We start from the raw sequence: 10740 nt of genomic DNA, 5'->3' as shown, positions 1-10740 counted from the left end.
CTCATCTTCGAATGCTCCCGGACACAATAGGCACAATTCTGTGAATCGTCTTTCGTACGTGGTAATATCAAATCCTTGGGTTCGTAACCCTCTAAGTTCTGTCTTGAGCTTATTGACCTCGGTTCTGGGACGGTACTTCTCGTTCATCAAGTGCTTGAATGCTGACCACGGTAGTGCGTACGCATCGTCTTGTCCCACTTGCTCTAGATAAGTATTCCACCATGTTAATGCAGAACCTGTGAAGGTATGCTTAGCGTACTTCACTTTGTCCTCTTCAGTACACTTACTTATGGTAAACACCGATTCGACCTTCTCGGTCCACCGTTTCAATCCGATCGGTCCTTCGGTTCCATCAAATTCCAAAGGTTTGCAGGCAGTGAATTCTTTGTAGGTGCATCCTACACGATTTCCTGTACTGCTAGATCCAAGGTTATTGTTGGTATGTAGCGCAGCCTGTACTGCGGCTATGTTTGAAGCTAGAAAAGTACGGAATTCCTCTTCATTCATATTCACGGTGTGTCGAGTAGTCGGTGCCATTTCCTTCAAAATAGTCAAATGGAACAAGTTAATCATACAGAATATTAAGAGTAGTTAATAGTATTTCGTAGCATAATATGAACTCATTTATAAAAGCTTTTTCTTCATATTAGCGTTTTATAAGTTTAAATTCTGGTAGTACCTACCCGTTAAGTTCATACTTAGTAGCTAATATACAATTCAACTACTACAATTCTATATGAAAAACTGATTATAATAATATTTCGCGTTCAAACTTTTACACAATATTTTACAAACTTACAATACCGCTTATTTTACATATAGCATGAAATATAGCACACAATAAATTTGATACAATATGGTTGTGAAGATAATTCTAGCTAGTACACAAGTCGTTCAGCAAAGGCAATAAAGACACGTAATTCATACGTCCAGAAACAAGTCATGCATTCTGGTTTTACTAGGATTACTTCCCATCCTTAGTCTTGTGGAACATAACCGTTATGGCTGTTGATAAGACAGCGTGTTGTAACGTCATCAAAGGGACGAGGGTTACGTAATGTCCAACAGTCCCGTAACAATCTAAAAACCTCATTTCTTACCCCAATTACCGACTCCGTCACTTGTGGGAACGTTTTGTTTAATAGTTGTAGCTCGATGTTCTTGTTCTCACTTTGGTGAGAAGGGAACATTACTAATCCGTAAGCATAACATGCTTCTTTATGTTGCATGTTAGCCGCTTTTTCTAAATCACGAAGTCCAATATTCGGATATATTGAGTCAAAATAATTTCTTAACCCATTGCGTAAAATAGCATTTGGGTTCCCCGCAATATATGCGTCAAAGTAAACACATCGTAACTTATGGATTTCCCAATGTGATATCCCCCATCTTTCGAACGAAAGCCTTTTATAAACCAAGGCATTCTTGGAACGTTCTTCGAATGTCTTACAAACTAATCTCGCCTTAAATAGTTGTGCCGAAGAATTCTGACCGACTCTAGACAAGATTTCATCAATCATGTCTCCAGGTAGGTCTCTTAAAATATTGGGTTGTCTATCCATTTTGTGTTTTTATACTGTAAAATAGACAAGAGTTAGATTCATAAAAAAAATACTTATTAATACAAGCAATTTTTACATATATCATAAAGCATAAGCACACTATATTACATATATTACACCACACGAATACAACTATCTTATTCCGACTCGCTTGTTTCTTCTTCTTCGGTTTTGGTTCATTTTTCCAAGTTTCTAGGGATATATGATGTTCCCCTAATACGAGCCGTCGTTTTCCACATTGGTTTAGAAAAACCAGGTGGTTTAGAGGTTCCCGGGTCATTGTTACAACTTAAGAACTTCGGGGGTTGACGATACATATAAAGTTCATCGGGGTTGGAATTAGATTTCTCTATTTTTATGCCCTTTCCCTTATTAGTTTCTTTTACCTTTTTAAATTCAGTTGGGGTAATTTCTATAACATCATCAGAATTCTCGTCGGAATCCGATTCATCGGAGAATTGGTAATCCTCACAATATTTTGCTTCCTTGGCGGAAACACCATTGACCATAATTAACCTTGGTCGGTTGGTTGAGGATTTTCTTTTACTTAACCGTTTTATTATTTCACCCACCGGTTCTATTTCTTCATCCGGTTTCGATTCTTCTTCCGGTTCCGATTCTTCTTCCGGTTCCGACTCTTCTTTCGGTTCCTCTTCGGGAACTTGTGAATCAGTCCACGAATCATTCCAGTTTACATTTGACTCTTCATTATTATTAGGTGAGTCAATGGGACTTGTTCTAGAGGTAGACATCTATCACATAATATCAAACGCGTTAAGAGATTAATATATCACATAATATTCACATGTTAAAAATATATAGTTTCCAACAAAATTTGTTAAGCAATCATTTTTCAAGTAAACACGGTCGAAGTCCAGACTCACTAATGCATCCTAACAAACTCGATAAGACACACTAATGCAAAATTCTGGTTCTCTAAGACCAACGCTCGGATACCAACTGAAATGTCCCGTTCTTATTGATTAAAAACGTTCCATATTAATTGATTTCGTTGCGAGGTTTTGACCTCTATATGAGACGTTTTTCAAAGACTGCATTCATTTTTAAAACAAACCATAACCTTTATTTCATAGATAAAGGTTTTAAAAAGCTTTACGTAGATTATCAAATAATGATAATCCAAAATATCCTGTTTACACACGACCATTACATAATGGTTTAAAATACAAATATGTTACAACAAAATAAGTTTCTTGAATGCAGTTTTTACACAATATCATACAAGCATGGACTCCAAATCTCGTCCTTATTTAAGTATGCGACAGCGGAAGCTCTTAATAATCACCTGAGAATAAACATGCTTAAAACGTCAACAAAAATGTTGGTCAGTTATAGGTTTAACCTATATATATCAAATCATAATAATAGACCACAAGATTTCATATTTCAATACACATCCCATACATAGAGATAAAAAATCATTCATATGGTGAACACCTGGTAACCGACATTAACAAGATGCATATATAATAATATCCCCATCATTCCGGGACACCCTTCGGATATGATATAAATTTCGAAGTACTAAAGCATCCGGTACTTTGGATGGGGTTTGTTAGGCCCAATAGATCTATCTTTAGGATTCGCGTCAATTAGAGTGTCTGTTCCCTAATTCTTAGATTACCAAACTTAATAAAAAGGGGCATATTCGATTTCGATAATTCAACCATAGAATGTAGTTTCACGTACTTGTATCTATTTTGTAAATCATTTATAAAACCTGCATGTATTCTCATCCCAAAAATATTAGATTTTAAAAGTGGGACTATAACTCACTTTCACAGATTTTTACTTCGTCGGGAAGTAAGACTTGGCCACTGGTTGATTCACGAACCTATAACAATATATACATATATATCAAAGTATGTTCAAAATATATTTACAACACTTTTAATATATTTTGATGTTTTAAGTTTATTAAGTCAGCTGTCCTCGTTAGTAACCTACAACTAGTTGTCCACAGTTAGATGTACAGAAATAAATCGATAAATATTATCTTGAATCAACCCACGACCCAGTGTATATGTATCTCAGTATTGATCACAACTCAAACTATATATATTTTGGAATCAACCTCAACCCTGTATATCTAACTCCAACATTCACATATAGAGTGTCTATGGTTGTTCCGAAATATATATAGATGTGTCAACATGATAGGTCGAAACATTGTATACGTGTCTATGGTATCTCAAGATTACATAATATACAATACAAGTTGATTAAGTTATGGTTGGAATAGATTTGTTATCAATTTTCACGTAGCTAAAATGAGAAAATTTATCCAATCTTGTTTTACCCATAACTTCTTCATTTTAAATCCGTTTTGAGTGAATCAAATTGCTATGGTTTCATATTGAACTCTATTTTATGAATCTAAACAGAAAAAGTATAGTTTATAGTCAGAAAAATAAGTTACAAGTCATTTTTGTAAAGGTAGTCATTTCAGTCGAAAGAGCGACGTCTAGATGACCATTTTAGAAAACATACTTCCACTTTGAGTTTAACCATAATTTTTGGATATAGTTTCATGTTCATAATAAAAATCATTTTCTCAGAATAACAACTTTTAAATCAAAGTTTATCATAGTTTTTAATTAACTAACCCAAAACAGCCCGCGGTGTTACTACGACGGCGTAAATCCGGTTTTACGGTGTTTTTCGTGTTTCCAGGTTTTAAATCATTAAGTTAGCATATCATATAGATATAGAACATGTGTTTAGTTGATTTTAAAAGTCAAGTTAGAAGGATTAACTTTTGTTTGCGAACAAGTTTAGAATTAACTAAACTATATTCTAGTGATTACAAGTTTAAACCTTCGAATAAGATAGCTTTATATGTATGAATCCAATGATGTTATGAACATAATTACTACCTTAAGTTCCTTGGATAAACCTACTGGAAAAGAGAAAAATGGATCTAGCTTCAACGGATCCTTGGATGGCTTGAAGTTCTTGAAGCAGAATCATGACACGAAAACAAGTTCAAGTAAGATCATCACTTGAAATAAGATTGTTATAGTTATAGAAATTGAACCAAAGTTTGAATATGATTATTACCTTGTATTAGAATGATAACCTACTGTAAGAAACAAAGATTTCTTGAGGTTGGATGATCACCTTACAAGATTGGAAGTGAGCTACCAAACTTGAAAGTATTCTTGATTTTATGTAACTAGAACTGGTAGAATTTATGAAGAACACTTAGAACTTGAAGATAGAACTTGAGAGAGATCAATTAGATGAAGAAAATTGAAGAATGAAAGTGTTTGTAGGTGTTTTTGGTCGTTGGTGTATGGATTAGATATAAAGGATATGTAATTTTATTTTCATGTAAATAAGTCATGAATGATTACTCATATTTTTGTAATTTTATGAGATATTTCATGCTAGTTGCCAAATGATGGTTCCCACATGTGTTAGGTGACTCATATGGGCTGCTAAGAGCTGATCATTGGAGTGTATATACCAATAGTACATACATCTAAAAGCTGTGTATTGTACGAGTACGAATACGGGTGCATACGAGTAGAATTGTTGATGAAACTGATTTAGGATGTAATTGTAAGCATTTTTGTTAAGTAGAAGTATTTTGATAAGTGTATTGAAGTCTTTCAAAAGTGTATAAATACATATTAAAACACTACATGTATATACATTTTAACTGAGTCGTTAAGTCATCGTTAGTCGTTACATGTAAGTGTTGTTTTGAAACCTTTAGGTTAACGATCTTGTTAAATGTTGTTAACCCAATGTTTATAATATCAAATGAGATTTTAAATTATTATATTATCATGATATTATCATGTATGAATATCTCTTAATATGATATATATACATTAAATGTCTTTACAACGATAATCGTTACATATATGTCTCGTTTAAAAATCATTAAGTTAGTAGTCTTGTTTTTACATATGTAGTTCATTGTTAATATACTTAATGATATGTTTACTTATCATAGTATCATGTTAACTATATATATATCCATATATATGTCATCATATAGTTTTTACAAGTTTTAACGTTCGTGAATCACCGGTCAACTTGGGTGGTCAATTGTCTATATGAAACATATTTCAATTAATCAAGTCTTAACAAGTTTGATTGCTTAACATGTTGGAAACATTTAATCATGTAAATATCAATCTCATTTAATATATATAAACATGGAAAAGTTCGGGTCACTACAATAAGAATCTATCCCATAAAAAGACATAAAAATATATCTTTAATTCTTTAATAAGAATTAAATAATAATACAAATCTTATCCGCATCTACGCTCTCTTGGGACGATAACCTAAATTACTATATTTGATCTGGTTTTGTTGCTCGTTAGGGTGTTAAAGTGTAATAATAAAAGGTTTTATAAATTTAAAAGTTGAAGAATAAGTTAAGCACTACCGCACACACTTTCAACACATCAAACACCCATTTGTTTTTCAGTGCCTTCTTCCTGCGTGGAAGTTCTACAATATCATAAGTTTGATTTTTCTGCAGAGAATCCATCTCATCCTACATTGTGAGCAACCATTTTTCTTTATCCTTATGAGTTACTGCTTCATGAAAACTCTCTGGTTCTACATCTTCAGTAAGTAAAAGGTATTCGGATTCTGGATATCTACTCGATGGAATCCGGCTTCGTTCAGATCTACGAACTTCTGGAATATTCTGAGGAGATCCACCATCATCTTGGCCTTGTGATGGTTCTGGAATGTCTGGAAGACGGGGTTGTGGCTCCCCCTGCTCAGCACCGTCATTTTCCTCATTATCTTCTACTTCTGGTATTTCTTATTGCATTAAAAATTCATTTCTCATGAATGATTCCGTTGTTTTCTCTGGCACCTGAGCAACAACATTTGTCTTCTGAGATATTGTGGGCTTTTCAATATCTTCTATTGTCTGGCTTTCATGGAACACCACGTCCCTACTTTCGATCACCTTTTTCTCCTTTGGATCCCATAATCTGTATCCAAATTCTTCATCTCTATATCCTATGAATATGCATGGAGTAGTCTTTACATCCAGCTTCTTTCTGAGCTCCTTGAATACATGTGCGTACGCCAAACATCCAAATACTCTTAAGTGAGCGTATGATGGATCCTTTCCAGACCAAAGTTTCTCCGAAACATCAAAATTTAGTGGTACTGATGGAGATCGGTTGATCAAGTAACATGCAGCTCTGACTGCTTCTCCCTAGAATGGCTTTGGCAGCTTAGCCATACTGAGCATGCTCTGAACACGTTCCATGATTGTTCGGTTCATTCTTTCTGCTATACCATTGTGTTGAGGGGTACGTGGAACTGTCTTCTCATGTCGGATGCCATATGATCTACAATAGGCATCGAACTGTGTAGAAGAGTATTCAGCGTCGTTGTCGGATCGAAGACACTTTGACTTCTTTCTTGTCTCACGTTCTACCATGACATGGAACTGTTTGAAGTAATCAAACACCTGGTCCTTCGTCCGCAAGAAATATACCCACACCTTTCGAGAAGCATCATCGATAAATGTTAGAAAGTATCGGTTGCCGCCAATTGATTCAACCTCCAAGGGACCGCAAACATCAGAGTGCACCAGACTGGGTAACTCTGATCTTCTCGTTGAAGAAGAATTAAACGAGACTCTATGCTGCTTACCAAACAGACAATGATTGCAAGGATCTAGCGCAGCATCCGTGTCTACACTGATAAGCTCCTTCTTTATTAGAGTAGACAACCCTTTCTCACTCATGTGACCGAGTCTCTGATGCCATAAATTTTGTGAAGCCTCCTTTTCTACAACATTAAGGCTGTCTGTGCAAATCTTCACATGAGTTTTGTATAGTGTGCCACAAATGTGTCCTCGAACGACTATCATAGTGCCTCTTGACAATTTTCACGTGCCTTTACAGAAATGACTATCATAACATTGTTTGTCTAGAGCTACTCTAGAAAGTAGATTCAGCCGAAGATCTAGCACATGGCGGACATCCTTCAGAGTGATTGTGCTCCCAGAACTTGTCTTTATCTTGACATCACCAATTTCGACAATCTCAGTGGAACTGGAATTTCCCATCTTCACAGCTCCAAAGTCACCAGCTTTGTATGTTGTGAAGTATTGCTTGTATGGAGTCACGTAGTAGGAAGCTGCAGTATCTACCACACATTCCTTGTCTTCTCGTGAGACGTGAAGGCATGTCTCATCATGGATTGAACAATAAGCTACATCACCAGTGATAGTAACTAATGTTTCTCCACCCTTGTTCTTCGACTGTGAACTGCTCTGATCTTGTTCCTCTTTCAATCTGTAGCAGTTCTTCTTCATATGTCCTTTTAATCCACAATGATGGCATTTATATATTGGTAATCTGCCATCAGCAGACCTACCCCTGCTCTTGCTTCTGCCTCTCCATTTGTTTTTGCTACCCATTCGTTGTCTCCCCCGATTTTCTGTGACAAAGGCATGGGTCTGCTCTGTGTCCATGTCCTTTCACCTTGCCTCTTCACTGAATAGGGCATCCTTGACTGTTGACATGGTAAGTTTGCCATTCGGGGCTGAGTTGCTGAGTGTTACAACCAGCGTCTCCCAACTATCAGGAAGAGAACTAAGTAGCAATAGCGCCTGAACTTCATCGCCAAGAGGCATCTCTACAGACGATAACTGGTTGACCAAGCTCTGGAACTCACTGGTATGCTCGCCAACTGAAGTTCCACTTTTACGCTTCATGTTAACTAAACGCCTCATCAACAGGACTTTATTCCGAGCAGTCTTGTCCTGGTACATGTCCTCCAACTTTTTCCAGAGGACATATGCGTCTGTCTCTTGTGCTACATGGTGGAAGACACTATGATCAATCCATTGACGGATTTGACCAATAGTTTTTCGGGTTAACTTCCTCCACTCTTTCTCTTTGGCGGAATCAAGATTTGTAACCTTTAATTCAATAGGGTCAAACAAATCCTTACAGCTGAGGAGATCTTCCATCCGAGGTTTCCACAGCGTGTAGTTGATGGCAGTGAGCATTATCATGGCTCCGAAAGATGATCCTGATTCTTCCGTGGACATTATCACCTTACAAATAATTTTTTAACACAAACGGGGTTGAAAACTTCAGAAAACTCAAAAACTTGACCAACGCCTCTAACCTAGCTCTGATACCACTTGTTGTGATTATGAGAGGATCGTCTGGACGTTGGTAGACACAAATTTGAGAGAAAATAACTCTATTACTCACAATAATAGATTACAGAGTATTTCAAAACTCAAATAAATAAACTCTCAAACTAACACACTAGGAATTCACACCACTCTCTCGGGATGTATTCACTCTAGGTTAGGATTACACATATCTCACACACACTAACTAGGTTGTGATTACACTTTATTGTGAATGCATTACAATGAAGGTTTCCACCTCTATTTATAAGAAGATTTTGAGAAGGTGGAATAGTGTGAACGCGTAACGGTGTGAACGCAAAATGGTGGCTAGCCGTCATTTTGTTCAACTTTGCTACTTTCATATCCATAGTCAAAATTGGCAACTTTGAATATCTAGTATCTTCTAGATTGCGGCTAGAATGGAGACATCTAGCGGCATCTAGAAGATACTAGATTACGGCTGGAACTTATCACCAGAACTCTAACTGGGCTTTGATACCATATATTACAAAATTAACGAATACATAAATAAGAGAATGAAATCAAAACGTTCAGTCAACTATCATTCAACTAGATTTCGGGTTACAAGAAACGAAAACGAAGTAAATCGATCAAATACATACGCTCTCCTATTTATAAAAAAAAAAGATAACAGAATTAAACACATTATGTAACAATACACCCTGAACTTTACAATGTGACAAAAATAGTCCATGAACTATGACAGACTTGCAAATAACCCTCCAAACTCTCTCTCTCTCTATATATATATATATATATATATATATATATATATATATATATATATAGATAGATAGATATCTTAACATTTTAATTTATGTACATGTATGTTTATATATGTCAAGAAGTTACTCCAAAAATAGTTACCAATTGGACGGAGCGAGAAGAAGCCCAATTGGCTCAATAGTGGGTGCATTTCATCGAAGGAAGCGCTACAAGGAAACTCTCAAAAGAGATTGACTTTATGGAACACAATTAATCCAAAATTCAAGACCAATGAATTTGGGTGGTTTCGCAAGGATGATGAGTTCACATTCAAATGACCAAACTTAAATAAGTCATGACAAAAGTTCGACGCCATCTACAAAGAAGTAAAACGTAACTGGCGTAGTGGTTCAAATGAAAAATAAACATAACTTTCCTTTTTATTTAAGAAAATGTATAATGTACGAATGAAAGACAAAAGAAAAATAAAAAGTAAGGGACAAAACTATAAAGTAAATAAAATACAATACACAATGATATATCTAAAACTACATGTGATTTGTCTTGTGACAATTAAATTTGTGACAGGAAATTTATATATAAAGGTTGAATTGTTTTGAATTCAGAGCGTTTTTTTGTAACTTTTGCATAAAATATGGAGTGAATGAAACACAAAACTATAATGAATCATTTAGAGTAAGAATTATCTCATAACCATTAACCAGAATCTTTCAATCAGAATCTTTCAGTCTCATAGTATTTGATGCTTAATCATTGCGGAGTATTATTTTATTTTAGCCCATCACCCTTTATTATTGGGAGGTGATCCTGAGACACCACTTTTAATCCATGTACACTTAATTACCTATTATACCCTTAATTGTAGTTAGAATAATAATATAAGTTCAATTCCCTAGATCAATTTAGGGATATAAGTGTGAGTTTATGAGACAAAAGTGTAAATGAATCAAAAAATAATGTGTGAGAATCACATTCCTCTATTATTGTATCGGGCCTTGTTCATTAGTTACCCTACCCTAGTTATATCTTCATGTATCTCATTCTTGTAATCTGTTGACACAAGCAACATACAAAACACTTTTAGAATATTTATGTGCTAGTCCTACCAAGTGCATGAAACACATTTTTACCCACAAAGTATAAGTTAATTTATCCGAATATATCGATCGGTTTCTAAAAGTTACATTCAGACGTGATTTTCAACAACGACAACATAGGTTAAGATGAATAGCATACAAGGTTCCATAATTAGTAATGTTATGCTTGTCA

The sequence above is a fragment of the Rutidosis leptorrhynchoides genome, chromosome 10 (assembly GCF_046630445.1).
Source record: "Rutidosis leptorrhynchoides isolate AG116_Rl617_1_P2 chromosome 10, CSIRO_AGI_Rlap_v1, whole genome shotgun sequence".
Classification (NCBI taxonomy): domain Eukaryota; kingdom Viridiplantae; phylum Streptophyta; class Magnoliopsida; order Asterales; family Asteraceae; genus Rutidosis; species Rutidosis leptorrhynchoides.
Note: the sequence above shows the minus strand (reverse complement) of the source record.